This window comes from Heterocephalus glaber, unplaced genomic scaffold (assembly GCF_053883595.1).
Source record: "Heterocephalus glaber isolate CG9 unplaced genomic scaffold, H.glaber_assembly_v1.0 deba00000122, whole genome shotgun sequence".
Taxonomy (NCBI): domain Eukaryota; kingdom Metazoa; phylum Chordata; class Mammalia; order Rodentia; family Bathyergidae; genus Heterocephalus; species Heterocephalus glaber.
Window position 1 is genome coordinate 41,884,504 of NW_028258138.1, and position 13,907 is coordinate 41,898,410.

At 32.9% G+C, this 13,907-nt stretch overlaps 1 protein-coding gene across 2 annotated transcripts in view; it reads left to right on the forward strand.

Moving 5' to 3' along the window:
• Epha3 (EPH receptor A3) overlaps positions 1-13,907 on the forward strand; it is a 382,701-nt gene that overhangs the window by 352,309 nt on the left and 16,485 nt on the right. The window lies entirely within an intron of this gene.

Below are 13,907 nucleotides of genomic sequence, written 5' to 3' on the forward strand. Positions count from 1 at the left end.
AAGTCCAGATTCTTTTTGTTGTTGTTGTTTAAAACCTTCAAAAACTAATGATAACAATACATGCAAATATTATACTCCTAAATGAAATTCCTTTCCTTCTACTTTATTGAACAAAAGTTCTTAAACCTATATTGGGTACCAATTACTGTGCTAGACAATGTTAATGATAAAAGTAAAATAAGGTTTATTTTTCAAGACAGCAGCACAAATATACATACATTTAAGTATAATACAGTACATAATACATAATATCCATTAAATTTTATGTGTATTTAATACAGTGAAGAATGAACTGAATTTTCTCAGTGTTTTGGTATATTGTAGATTATAGCGCAACTATAGGTACAATGGAGAAAATGAGGAAAGAGAGATAAATTTGTCAGGGTCCAGATAAGAAGAAAGAAAGTATATTAATAAATTGAGTACACTTCAGAAAAACTGAAAGAAAAGCTACCTGTCTTGTTTAATAATGTAAATTTTCACTTACATATCAGAGAAAAAGCAGTTCTTCTGATCATGTGTATTCTTACAGGCTTGGAAACATTTGTTCTTATTTATTATATGAATTACTATATATTTCATACTTTAAAAATATTCCTCTTGTTGACTAGAGGGATAAGCACTTCAGAATTTTTAGCTGTGTGGCTATAATCAATAGTTTGAAGACTAGTGAGTCCAAAAATACCTTGATAAATATAATGGAATTTACTCAGGAATGAGTTATAGGCTACTGCACACTTTCTTGAAATTTTGAATAACCAGTTGTTTCTTTACTAGTGTCAAATGTACTATTGTAGTTTCCATTTATGTTAGCCTACCCTATTGTTTGCATTGCTACAGAGCATGGTGAGTAAAGCCTTCATTCCTTGTATGGAAAATTCCTTGATTATCACCTTAAGTTATCTGTTTGAAGAGTAATAGTTAATGAATATGTGTGTGATTACATAAAGGTATAAAAAGTTTAATTATCTTTTCATATAATGATCTAACATTAATATTTAAAGCAATATTTTAAGAAATTAAGATTAATGCCCTCCAAATCTGCAGTGAACAAATACTGAAGTTTAGGTAAAAATGGAAACAGAGTAAAACTAAGCAATGTTGGAGCATAAGGTAAAAGTAAATATGAGCTCCCCCATATATATGTCGGTATGTATTTTATTATAATATTATTAACAAATAAAATTGTATATTTTCAAGTTACAGAACATGATGTTATATATATATATATATACACAATATACAATAATTCTAAAAATCAAGCTAATTCACATCCCCATCACCACACATGGCTACTTTTAATTTAATTTTATGTACTTTTGTGGCAAGACTACTTGGAACCTTTCTAAGCAAATTTCAATTCATATTAATATGATATTTTCTACAGTAACTATGATACATATTAGATCTCCCTAAATTATTCATCTTATAAGTTCAAGTTTATATCCTTTGACCAATATTTTCTAATTTTCCCACTTTCTGACTTATAGCAGCATTTATTCTACTCTGTTTCTATGTGTTACTCCTTTTTAAATACCACATATAAGCAAGATCATGCAGTAGTTGTCTGTTGTCTTCATATAACTTATTTTACTTAACGTGATGTCCTCCAGATTTATCCATGTTGTCACAAGTAGCAGTATTTCTTTCTTTTTAAGGATGAATAGTATTCACAGAATATTTTCTTGATCCATTCATCTGTTGATATTTTGATTATTTCATCTCTTAGCTTAAGACAAATGCTGCAATAAATATGAGTACAAATATTCAAGATAATAATTTTATTTTCTTGAGATATATGCCCAAAATTGAGAGTGCTAGACCATAGCATAGCCCTACTTTGATTTTCAAATGGTTACCTAATTTACAATCATAGCAACAATATTTGTTTAACCTACATCATCACCAACACTAATTATCTGTTGTTTTCTTGGGAATAGCCATATCAACAGATGTAACATCTGCATATACTTAATGATTCCTGACACAAGAGTTATTTTTTGGATCCAGTACCTATTAGTATGTCTCCCTTGGAAAATTTTCTAGCAAATATTATGCCAATTTTTAGTCAAGTTGTTTGTGGGATTTTTGTTTGTTGATACTGAGTTTTATGAGTTTCTAGTATATTGTGGTTATTTATCCATTGTTACATGTGTGCTTTGTTAATATTTCTCCATTCTATACATTGCCCTTTTTCTCTTTTTTTTGATTCATGCGTTTGCTGTGCAGAAATTCTTTAGTTTGATGTGGTACTATTTATTTTATTTTTGCTTTCACTGCCTATAGTTTGGAGGAATGATCAAGAAGATTATTACTAAGACCACTGTCATGGAGCTTTTCCCCTGTGTTTTCTTCAAAGAGTTTTATGGATCAAGTCTTAAAGTCAAGTCTTTAATCAAGTTTGCGCTTTTATAGATGATTCAGTTTTTACATTGTATTTCAATAAAATGTATAAGGGGGGTGTGAACCAAATTCTTAAGTAAGAGTTTATTTGTTAGAAATATCATTTAGGGCTCACTAAAATTGAATTTAGTGACAGATCTTTAGATAAAAATTCTCATATCTTCTCCTAAAAAGATGAATCTCTGTCTTAAACGTCACAAGGAGAGACAGTACAGGCTCTTTGAGAAATCTATCTGACAGTTTAACAACTAACAGGATAAAAAACCTGTCCTTAGTTGGGCCATATGGTCTTCATTTTACACCTTGGAGCCATTTCTTTTGATCTTCACTCAATAGCAATAGCAAAGAAAGTCATCTTTTAAACTATTTCCATATCACAAAAAGACATTTAAAACTTCTCTACAGAATGATATCATCAATAAAAAGCTAATTTATTCAATGTGATCTGATGAAATTCAATCTCAGTTTAATGGGTGAAGGTAATCTTAATATCAATCATAGTATCCCATAATGTCTCCTAGCTTCCAAATTTTAATATTCTTCCTTACTTTATTTTTGCACTGTATGTGGAACATTTTCCTTAGGACATCTTAACACCTGAACATATTTCATACATTTTAGCATAAATTATTTAATCTTAGGAAAATTATAAATATTTTTTCTATGAAGTAAAGTTCAATTTAATAAATGTAAAATATTAGAGGATTATATGTTTACTTATTGTCATTGGGAGATATAACTTGATAGACTGTGTCATTCAAAGTTATTGTCAAAAATGTCACATTGCCACATAAACATTTCAAGAAATTTTGTCCTTTGGAAAATTTCCTTTCCCACATTTGAGAATGATTGTTTCATTTCAGGCTTGATTAATTCTCTCTCTTTTTAAATTTGCTAGTGATTACCTTGAAAATATACTTGATTAAAAAAATAGTCATTGATTAAGTGGGGACTTCAGAAAGAAAAACAGAAAGAAAAGAAAAGAGCAAACAAAGCAAGTATATTGGCATCTGAGTTACCCATTTGTACTTTCTCTTTTTTTTGTACCTTTTTTAATGATAAGAGAAAATGAAAATGTTCTTTTAATTCTCAGAGGCAAATCCTTCTCCTTCCCACTTTCTTCCTGTCTCCTTGTCTTTCATATATCTGGGTTCCTTCTTTCTGCAGGACCACTGTCGTATAAATATATCCTAATTCATTATTTCTCATTTTTCCTTGGTAATAAGAATCACCTAGAGAATTTGTTAAACATGTGACTTTCTCAACATACTGTTTATTTTTTTCCCCCATTAAGTTTATTGGTACATTTTAGGTATAAAATACAGTTACATTCATCACTGGGATCTGGTACCATCACATGAGTCTCTTGGTTCTTATTTTTTTTCCCCTTTCCTTGCCCTCCCTTCACCCCCTCCACCCTTCCCTAGTTGCAAAGACTTTGCTTCCATTTTTTTCCTTTTCTCATATTTTTTCTTTTCCTTTTTTTTCTTTCCCCTACCCCTCCCACTTCCCCTGCTCCTTTAGACCTTTTCTTCCTGTTACACGATATCAATTATACATTTTTTAAATTACAATATCAAGTTCTAGGAGACATTACCACTGATTTTACGGAATTTAAAAAGATATAGAAAACATATTTCAAAAATCTGTTTTGAAATAAAATTGACAACTTCTAAGAAGTTGAAACTAACTCTGGAGGAAATATAAAATTTGAATAGAATCTATTAAAGAAAGTATATTCCTATCTTGGAAACCTACCTATATGACAATAGCAGGCTCATGAACATGTTAACTGATAAATTATATCAAACAATTAAAGCAGGAAAAAAAAGGAACACTTCTCCCCTCATGTTAGGAAATCAACATTGTGCTAATCCTAAAACTGGATAAAGATAATAGAGGAAAAAGTATGAACATAGATAGAAAATTGTTTAACAAAACAAACTATTAGAAGTCTGATCTGGCAATAGGTAGAAAGAGGTTTTATTATAGGGATGGCAGTGTTGGTTCAGCATTGGAAGATCCACCCCCAAAAGTCATCATTTTAACAGAGGAAAGGAAAAACCCATATGGTCTTTTCACTAGTTGGAGAAAAAGCATTGGACTAAATTCTACAGCTGTTCATGGTAAAAACTATCAGGAGACTAGAAGTAGAACAGAAACTTCTCAACAGATTAGTGACATGTACTTCATACTTCCAGTGAGAACGCTTTATATGAATGGAGAAGATACAATGCTTTCTCCTTAAGGTGGGGAACAAGGGCAGATATGCTTATCCTTTATCTGTCCATTAAACTTTGAAACCTAGGCCCAACCAAAATAGTCTGGCAATAAAATGACACAATTAGGATAGGATTGGCAAGGTAGAGGCAATTTATAGATGAATTTGTATGTAGATGAAATGATCATTTACAGAGAAAATACTAAGAAATCTCTAGGAGCCCCTAGAACTTGTATTTGAATTTAGCAGGATTAGAAAACACAAGGTATATATAAAAATTCAGGTCTGTGTATACTTGCTATAAATGAAGAATTGGATATTGAAATTTAAAAATTAAGTAGGAGTACAAAGGACCTAGAAAAGATAAAAAAGAAAAAAGTGTTGGAAGATGTTTAGTACCTAATTTTAAGACTTCTTCTAGAGCTACAGAAATCAAGGCAGTGTCGGTGTAAGGAAAAGCATATAGATCATTGGAATAAAACAGAGAATCTAGAAATAGAACCACACATATATGGTCCACTGAGTTTTGAAAGATTATTTAACATTAGCATTTTATCGAATATAAACTCAATTCAAGAGCGGAGGAAGAGATAGTGTTTTCAGCAAACGGCACTAGAACACCTGGTATCCGTATATAAAAAATCAACCTCAACCCTTTATTTCCATACATGAAAAAAACTTGAAAGGATCTATGAACCTAAATATGAAAGCCTAAAAGTATAAAAATTTAAGAAGAAATTATAAGGGAGAATGTTTATGAATTTAGGGTAGATAAGAACTACCTAGGACATAAAAAAATGATGCATAAAAGAAAAAAATTGATAAATGAGTTTCCATCAAAATTTAGAACTTTAAATGACATCATTAAAATCAAAAGTAGTCCTTAAACAGACCATATTTACAATGCATATAACCTATGACCAGACTATATAAAGAACTCTTACAGCTCATTAATAGACAACCCAATTAAAAAGTAGACATAAGAAGATGATAAATAGCCAGTATAGCACAAGGAAAGGTGTGCAACTCTAGAATCAGAAAAATACTAATCAGTACAATAACAAGATTGAATTATGCCCTCATTAGGGAGATGAAGTTAAAAATTTTAAAAGCCTTGTCATGACTTTTTCTTTTTGTTGGATTCTCCCCCTTTGCGTTTAATTTGTCACGCCCAATGGATTCATTCTGCTGGGTTTCCTGGGGTTGTGATCCTCATTGTCTTTTCCTAGGGTATTGTCTAAAGTTTTTTGGAGTGCCAGTTTGATATTCATGAAGTTCCTGAGGTGCTCTTTATCATGAAAGTATCTTATTTTTCCATTGATTTTGAAAGATAGTTTTGCAGGGTACATCAATCTGGGTTGGAGGCTGTTTTCCTTTAGGGCTTGAAATACATCACTCCAAGCTCTTCTTGCCTTGAGGGTTTGTGTTGAGAAGTCTTCTGTGATTCTGATGGGCTTTCCTTTGTGTGTGATTTGTTTCTTTTCTCTAACTGCTTGTAGAATTTTGTTCTTCTGTTGGATTTCTGGAATCCTAACTATTATATGCCTATGTGTAGATTTTTTTTTTTTTTATCAAGACTATTTGGAGTCCTATATACCTCACTTATCTGTATGTTAAGTTCTTTTCCCCTCCTTGGGAAGTTTCCTGCCATCACTTCTTTGAACAGATTTTTTATGTCATGTGCACTCTCTCCTCTTTCTTCATTGACTCCAATCAGTCTTATGTTATTCTTCTTTTCATTGTCTAGCAGCTGCTGCATTGATTTCTCATGTTCCCTTACAATTTTAAAGCAATTTTTCTTTTCCTGGTCAATAATTGCTATCTCTTCTTCTATATCTGAAATTCTATCCTCACATTGGTTCATTTTGCTTTGCAGACTTTTGATGGAGTTTTTAATCTCCTGGAAATCTCTTTGCATCTGTTTTATGGATTCCATTTGTTTCCTATGTTGGGATTCCATCATGTTCTCAGATCCTCTATTTTTTTAATCTGTGTCCTCTCTAGATTTATTAATTATGTCTTGCACCATGAGCACAATCTTTGGTGTTATTTGAGTAATTATTTCTGATTTCATTTTTCCCAGATCCTCTTGTTGACAGTTCAGAGAGTCCATGTAGTTGAGTATCATATTGTTAAATCTTTTTTCCCTTTGGGCTTGCTGTAGGTGATCCAGAAGTCTGTTTTTGAGACTTCTTTATGTGTCTTCTCATTTCCACGTGGTGGGGGGGGTGGTGATTCTGGTGCCTGCGTGGCTCACCTTCTCTGCCCTAGGAGCTTGGGATGACGGCAGGGGAACTTCCTTCTGGGTGCTGGCACTGGCTCAGCTTCTCTGCCCTAGGAGCTTTGGATGGCGGTGGGGGAGCTTCATTCCTGGTGCTGGGAGCAGCTCAGCTTCTCTCTCAACATACTGTTTCATAATCCATAGAATGTGGACACTTGAAAGAAATTCTCGTTGGTTTTCCTCCTTGGGTGCCATGGAGAAATACTGCTTGTCAGCATCATCACATTGACCACATATCCCTGCCCACTGAATCCTTATTACTCTAACATGCTTCACAGCCACACTTCTCAAATAATGATTCCATAGACATCTCAAACTTCATTTTCTGAAAATCCATCTTTCTACAGTGGACCCTGGAGTTACAACTGGCCTGACATATGAACTTGGATTATGACTGTAATTTTAGTTTTAACTTACAACCAAAGTCTTGAGTTATGACCCGAATGCCAGCTGCTTATGCTTCCAGATGGTCTCAGATCAGATTTAACACTTAAAGAGTTCAGGAAGAAACAGTACAACATCCTTTCCTGTGTGTGGTTAATTGAGAAATTCTGAGCCAGTGTCTCTCTGAGGACACTGAAATCTGCCTGGAAGAAAATATGGCCTAAAATTATACATGAGAGAGATTTTGAAAGCAATGGACCAACTTGAGCTACAACCACCCCTTGCAAAGAATTGAGTTTGTAAGTCAAGGGTCCACTCTATTTTCTTCTGCTAGCCAATCCCTTCCTCTTTTTTCCTTCCTTCCTTCCTTCCTTCCTTCCTTCCTTTCCTTCCTTCCTTCCTTCCTTTCTTCCTTCCTTCCTTCCTTTCCTTCCTTTCTCCCTTCCAAGATTTCTAATTTATTTGACTACATCAGCAATGCCTGGTTTGCCCAACCAGGAATCACAGCACCTCTTAGTATTCCTTTCTTGCCCCGAACACTTTCATCTAGGTGATCACTGGATCAATGTGATCCATTTTTTCCTCTTCCTCACCCTAAACACTCTTTTTTGACTACTTCTTCTTTTGACCTATAACATTGAAATAGCTTCTTAACTCATCCCTAGCTTCTATTCTTAGCTTGCTCAGCAAAACCTTCATAATTTTCTTGTATCTATCTATCTATCTATCTATCTATCTATCTATCTATCTATTATCATCATCTATCTCTGCATAACAAATTTCAAATTCTTTTTACACTTATAAAAAAATCTAGACTCCTTTTTTACAATTAAAAATCTTGCTTCTCCAATGGCAGTTCTTGTATTCAAATAGCTTTTTATTCACTTGTTTCAACAAACACTTATGATATGCTAATCTGCTATATCCTAGGCACTGCCTAGAAAACAAGTACGGTCCCCACCTTACTGAAGTTTATACTCTACAAGATGCACAGTGAACATTAGACAATTATACAATGTAAAAAGGAAATAAATCGATGATTGTTATTAACAGTAAAGAATTATTCAGAAAGGGCCTGGGATTTAGCTCAGTGGTTTTGTCGCCTGCTGTGCAAGCACAAGGACCCGAGTTAGATCCCTGGTACCAAAAAAAAAAAAAAAAAAAAGAATTATTCAGAAAGAACTCTCTGAGGAGATAAACTTGAGTTTACCTGAAGATGACAATGAGCTGGCTGTTTACAGAATCTTCCTAACCAAAATATTATTGTTGTAAAATATATCATCTGAAAATGAGTTGAGATGCTTGAAGGTACTAGGAGGTGGTAGGAGATAATATAACTGATGTCCAGTAGAGAAAGGAAGAGTTTGTCATAAGCCTAAAGAGGCAAATGGAGTCCAGAGCACTTGAGGCTACACAGGTCATCGTGAAGACTTTGCAATTTTTTTTCAAATCCATGAGGAATCCATTCAGGCATTTGAAGCATGATAATTAAATGATTTGACTTATACAACTGCTTTGTAGGAGGGAGGAGAATGTGAGGAATAGGAGACCATTTATGCTTTCAGCTTGTGTCACTTTCACTTACACAATACTCCAGCCTCCTTGGTAACTCCTAATTTCTTCTGAAAACCAAACATTTGTGAAGACAGTAGTGCATGTTGTATCTTTCATCTTTAATTTTCTTTGTATCTTTCTTCCTCTTCAGGTCATGTGCTTATTGAGCCATTCTCTGACAAAACAGTTTAAAGTTCAATACTATTATTGTTTTACAGAGTGCAATATAATTGTTCTTTATCACTATTTTAATTCAGATTTTTCTCTGTGTCTGTGTATGTGTATATTCTTTTAAACTATCTGTATCTTTTATGTGTATTCTTTTAAACTATCTGTAAGATTGGATGTGATGATTCTCTTTGATTTTCAGTGCTCAGCAAATAGTGAAAACTCAATAAATATCTGTTAAGGGCATAAATAAATATTTGCTGACATACTTAGTAAATTTCCATATGAATAGACAAAATGTTTAGAAAAATCTAATATCTTATCATTACATAGAGTTCTTTGGACATCGGTAAACTGTCTAAATTGAACAAGTGGTAAATAAATTAGTAAAAATGCTAAAAACTTAAAACATCTTCTAAGCAAAATTTCACACAAGTGTCCCTTTCTATCAATTTAGTTCTAGAAATACACTCTTCAAAACAGAAGAGACTCTTCTACTTTTATTTTGTGCCTATTTCCAAGGATTCAAATTTCTCAATGATATAGTGAGATCAATGTGTAGAATTCTCCCTATATATAAACCCTATGGTAGTGGTGACACCCTATGGCACACATGTGATTTGCTTTTCTTTTAAGACAAAAGATATTAAAGTATTGTTTTTTCTAAACTAAAATCTCAGTATTCAGGTTTAATGGCAGTATTAGCACTTTGCAATAAATAAATGGGTTTGGGGTTGCAGTTTAGGCACTCATTTCTAAAAAGTTCACCATACTACCATATATGGCATCTTTTTGAGAAAAAGTCATGATTTTACATGAATAACATTTTAGGAGTTTTCCTAGGTCTAACTAGTGAGAATGGATGGACAGTTATATTACATTTTATGTTATGCCTATTTTTAAGTAATGATTTGTTTTCTTAAAACCAGATCCAGTCTGAGAAGTTGAAGATCCCGTCCCAAGCTTGGGGAAGAGAGGAAAGCTATACATACAATTTAGAGCATTCTTTCTGTAGAGATAGAAATAGCAGACATAATCATATGTTTAGCAGCTACAAATCTCAATCTAGGAATTGCAGTTTTAATCACAAATATAATCATCTTTACTTTTCTAATATTGTTTAATTTGAAATAAAGCCCTCATTTCATGAATTATCAAGAAACTTTAATCTTTGAATGGTGAAAAGCATTGGTTCAAATAGTTGGACTTGAGCTATGCCTCATCTCAATCTGCAAGAATAATTTTCATCTTTTACTTGCTGTTTCTGTTTTCTGGATCCTTGTATCCAAGGAACTCAATAAATCCCCTAACTGCCTCAGTCATTTAGATCAGAAGTCACCAACTCAAATGACTAAAAGAACCAAGAAGCTAAAAGAAATGATTCAGTGTTTCTGTTGTATGTAATTGGGTGTGATGGTGGCCAATGGAGGTTTTAGTCTCCTTGTAAGGGTACTGTGGAGTCAATCCGTGCCTGTGAATGGAAATCTCAGAAGAAAACAAATATGAAACATTCATTCATATTTCAGATCATTAACCCATAGCATTGACTCCCATCTGCAGAGGAAAAAATGAAAACTGCCTCTAGAGCTTTGAAGAATGCTACCAATTATAGTACAGAAGAATGTGGAATGCTAAGGTCGAAATAAGGAAGAATCAGAGTTAAGATTAGATTTAAATCATTACAGAAAACCACAGCTCATAAGAGTACCAAAAAGTGGGCAGAAAGAAGTATGCTATCAAAAACTGCAAAACAATAGGGAAAAGAGAAAACTTAGGAAAAAAGCCTTTCCATTCAAAGAAAAGAATGGCACTGAGCTCTTTTTGAAGAAGGATTTTAATTCTCTGAGGGATAACTATGGAAATTCAAGAGGCCTATGTATAAGTGAAAAATGAAAAGGAAAGACAACATAAAATGATTCTTTAGGGAAATTTAGGAAAAAAGAAAAATATAATCAAGGCACAGGTATAAAATAGAAGAATAAAGCTTTCTGTCCCGTTCTTTAGGAATCAGAGAAAGCTTTCTTAAAGTTGGTCTTGATGGAAAATGCTATTTAAAATAAGGCAATCAAAACAGGATAAATACTGTATGATCCCTCCCATATGAGGTACTTAAAGAAGTCAAATTCATGAAAATAAAAAATAGAATAACTATTGCAAAAATCTTGGAAGAGGATGGAGAAAGAGGAATTATTTGTGTAATGGGTACAAGGTTCCAAGTATCACTTTGGAAGATAAAAATGATCTAGACATGGAAGTTAGTTATCTTTTGTACAACAATACAGGTGCAATAAAAGGCACTATACTGTACAACTCAAAAAGAGTAAAGTGATGGATGTTATGTAAAGAGTAAAATGATATTTTTATATATTTAAAACTAAATGCTATATGATAAAAAGAAAATCATCTTACAATGACAAATTTTCTATTATTTTACAACTTTTCTTTAGTTAGACACAAGTGAAATAAACAAAATTCATTTTTGGAAGGAAAGTATTCTGAAATGTTATTTTTACAATATTCTTCTTAGATTTACATAAATGTATTCAGTTACATACATGAATGGAAATAAAAATAAAAAGTAATAAGGTAGAAATGAGGATGAATTTACTTCTATTGAGTAAAATGCCCTTTTATTTTGGATATTTATGTATTTATACAGTAAATTTGGATAATATGTAAATTTTTATATATACACATATATGATACAGTACAGACACTAATTTTTCTTCAGTCACAAAAATTTTATAATCCATGGCTTTGTCAACACTATTGTAAATTCATGGAATCCAAATTCTTGTCATAAGAAATTAAACAATACTCTGGAGTTATGGCGATCAAATTTATGGCATAAAGACTTAAATAACATATTTAATATATGTAGAATGAAGTTCTGCCGTCCCAATTACAAAGTTAATTTAACTGAAATGATTATAAATACATTGTTCCATTGCATTGGCAGGTAACTCAATTTGCAGCATAAATAGCAACATTAGTTAAAAAAAACCCAACTTCTTCTCTACTTCTGATCTCTAAGAGTACATAATACTTTTTGAGAATAACTGCTGTTTTGATGAATCCATCAAGATAATTTTAATGACCAAGAAATAATCTATTTCCCAAAATGACTCTGACCTCAAATTCTAAAACTGACAGGGTGACTTTGCTGACTGAGTAAGTATAATACAGAACATTTGAGAAGAAAGAAAATATCCTAAATACCCAAGTGATTTCTTTCCTTTTTTTTTCTTTTCTTTTTAAACCTTAAAATCAAAGTAACTAATTTTACCACAGGGAGGAATTAAAGCAGATATGCTGGCTATAACTGCTGATTTTTTTGTCCTTAGAAGTTAAAGATAAACAGAATGGCTATACTTTTCCCTAATGTGTCATTTTTGTATTAATTTCCTATTATAATTCAATAATTCAATATTATTTTGTGACTGATGAAAAATTAAATACATTGAATCTTATCTGGATTTTAAATGTCAAAGGTACAATGACCAAGATCAGCATGAATCTACATAAAAAAGTTGATACACAAAAAATGTTCATCTTGAAATAATGAGAAGACAATTTTAAATTAAAAAAATAAGAAATAAGTTATGAAAGATATTGAATGATTATATTGTATTCTCAGGCAATAAAAAGATGTCATCAGTAATGTGCCTGAAATTGTTCAAAACTAATAAAAATAACTGTAGTGGTTACAGAACACATCTACAAATACATTTTTAACTCTTTCTAGAGTTCTTTGGCATGTACTTGTTTGTCCAAGAAATATATATTAACACAGTTTTGGCTCGTGAAACAAAGCACTGAACCCAAATTCTACAAAGACAATTTATTCAATTCTGGTAACTGGGAATTCTAATATTGTTGAAGTAGGGTCATTTTCAGACTACATTCTTGGGATTGCCCGTTGTTGACATTTGTTTCCCAGGACCTGGCACTAATTTGTATGCAACTGTTCATAGCTGCAGTAGGGGTTGATGGGCAGAAAACGTGTACGTCTTTAATGCAGCAGTATAAAAGCTTATAAAGAATAATTCATAATCTCAAATACAAGGAGGGAGAGAGAAAGGGAGGAAAGTTATTTTTTACTTCCCTTGAGGAAACGTGTAATTTCCATGATTTCTTTTTAATGACTGTGGTCTGTGGCCAGTAGGCACTGATTTATGAAAAGCTGTAAAAGATCAGGTGGAACTCTGTAGGACATCGTTTACAGCTGCACAGATTGAAACCTATCTAATTTGTCTAGTAAAAGTGTGAGCTCACGGTGCACATCACCCGGCCTATAAATTTCCTCCTCAGACCCAGCGTCTGGGGCTGGGTCTGAAAAAAGGCCGATGCCTGCAGCTGCTCCGAAAGCCCCGATTCCCTTGGTGCGCATGAAGAGACATCACAGGCTCTTCACAGTGAGAGACAAATTCCTATCCATTGATAAACTCTCCAGATGTCCTCTCGGAGGAGGAAAGGAACCAATTTTTATTTGAAATCCCCAGAGAAATCCTGGAAGTGGAAAAATGATACTTTGCAGAGCTGGTTATTCTGAGGTCACTGGCATTAAAATTAGGTCATTTTTTGTCTTGGTTGTACTTTGATCCAAATCATAAAGAGAAAACCTCGTCTGGGGTCACTCTAATCCCTAATCCGCATGTCCTGTTCTATTTCAATTTGTTTATACTAATTTTCCCCAAGCTTTTGTTGAGTCTGGCCGAAGTGCTGAGTTAAAGAACACAAACGATTTTGAATTGAGAGGAAAACATTCTGCATTTTGCTATTAGGCACACTTCATAAATATTCTGAATAAATGTCCTGGGGTTTGATTCTTTACACCCAGGAACCCATAAATGAGAAAGTATTACTATTCATGGGACTAAGAGTCCACAGTACGGT